This window comes from Empidonax traillii, unplaced genomic scaffold (genome assembly GCF_003031625.1).
Source record: "Empidonax traillii isolate 1590-97213 ecotype Southwest subspecies unplaced genomic scaffold, ASM303162v1 scaffold1444:size425056, whole genome shotgun sequence".
Classification (NCBI taxonomy): Eukaryota; Metazoa; Chordata; class Aves; order Passeriformes; family Tyrannidae; genus Empidonax; species Empidonax traillii.
Genome location: NW_020956637.1, coordinates 181,704 through 183,322, shown reverse-complemented (window position 1 = coordinate 183,322; position 1,619 = coordinate 181,704). Strand labels below are relative to the sequence as shown.

The window sequence follows — 1,619 nt, the reverse complement described above, 5'->3', positions numbered from 1 at the left end:
AAAGCAGTCCCAGGCCTGGAGAGGACATAAATCCTCCCAGTGCCAGGAGAAAAGCAGGCGTTTCCAAAGAGAGGAGTCAGTAGGATTGAGCTAAATATGATTAACTGAGCCCTGGAGCAACGGGCAGGAGGATGGAGAAGAGACAGTTCCTGCTCTCCAGGGGTAACTCAGGAGCAGGCAGCAAGCCCTCGAGGGTGGGAGCAAAGAGGTTTTCCCTCTGGAGCTGATGGGGTCATGGAGGGAATGCTGTGCAGGGGAGGTGTCCTTTGCTTTGGGTGTCAGTGGATGCATCCTGCCAGGAGCAGGCTCCCAGCAGCAAAGGATTTGCTCCAAGAGTGTCTGAAGAACAGGAAAACACACCCAACAGGCTGTAAAAAGAGGGTAAACCAGCTTCCAGATGGGAGTTGCACCTTCTGGTTGCTTGAATGGGGAAAACAAAGGTGAGATTCGAGGGTTAAAGCAAGGGGCCACCCCCTAGGGATGGACGGGAGAAGTACCTGGGTGGGAAATCAGGATTTGTTTAGGACAAAGGAGGGTTTAAGGGGATGGCACACACTCCACTCATAGTGCAGATGGGAACCCCTTTGAAAGCTTTCTCCCGTGTTTTATACCCCTCAAATTCCCGGTGGTTCAGGAAGGAACTCCGGAGCTCCCCTTCTGTTCCAGCAAATGGGTGGCAGATGCACAAACCGGCTCTGCCACTGAACTGCTCAGGGTTTATGTTGGTGTTGCTCCACCTACGTCCACAAATCCATCCCAGGAGGCTGTAAAATGTGTGTAAGAGCAGAACCCATCACCGGGAAAATACCAGGAGTCCGTATTTTGGCATTTCCTTGCAATGCCTCTCACCCAGGAACTGCAACTCCATGGAAAAAGTAGGGTAATAAAGGCAGACCTGAGCACGTGGAAATCAATACAGCTCCTTCCCTGATTTACTCCAGCAAATGCCATGGGTTTGGGAATCCCTGGAGAACCTCTCCAGGGATCGAGGGGCCTCCACGCTGAATTTCATGGCTTCCAGACACGAATTTGGGTCATTTGGACCTGATTTCCCTCCCGTGTCCTGCTCAGAGCAGGTCTCAAGCTGGATACAAAGCACGCAAAGCACTGACCAAGCATCTCCACTGCTCCCACCTGATGCTTTATTCCCGAAATTGTTACAAATCATCACTTTGAAACCATTTTAAAGATGCAACGACCACGCCTACAGAGGTTGTACAAAAATCCCGCTGCAAAACAAGGTTTGGAGGAAGGGGTTGCATGAAACCCATGAGATTAAGCTGACCTTGGCCTGAGTTAGTGTAGATTTGGACCAAATTATCCTGGGGGGGGGAATTAATTAGAGACTCATTAAAGTTCACTGGGAGGGATGCAAACTGGAGGTGGTTTGCATGGCTTTGGGATTCTTGTTTTCCCACTCTCTGGGTGCACTGGGACCCCGTTGCAGTGCACAAGGACCCTGTCCCCCCTCCGGGGTTCACCTGGACCCCATTATCCCTCAGTAAGGTGCACTAGGACCCCGTCCCCCACTGTCCCAGTCCCCCCCATTCCTGGGTCCTATTCACAGTCCCCATCCCCCTATTCCCATTCCCAGTCCTCATTCTCAGTTTCCATTTACA

General features: G+C 51.6%; 1 protein-coding gene across 1 annotated transcript in view; it reads left to right on the top strand.

The window, feature by feature from the left end:
• Positions 1 to 1,367, top strand: part of ADAMTS8 (ADAM metallopeptidase with thrombospondin type 1 motif 8) — a 20,148-nt gene extending 18,781 nt beyond the window's left edge. The window contains exons 10-11 of the transcript XR_003573878.1: positions 379 to 381; positions 1,357 to 1,367. The gene's annotated coding sequence lies outside the window, so the exon portion shown is untranslated. The remainder of the gene's footprint in view (positions 1 to 378; positions 382 to 1,356) is intronic.
• Positions 1,368 to 1,619: the final 252 nt, after the last annotated feature.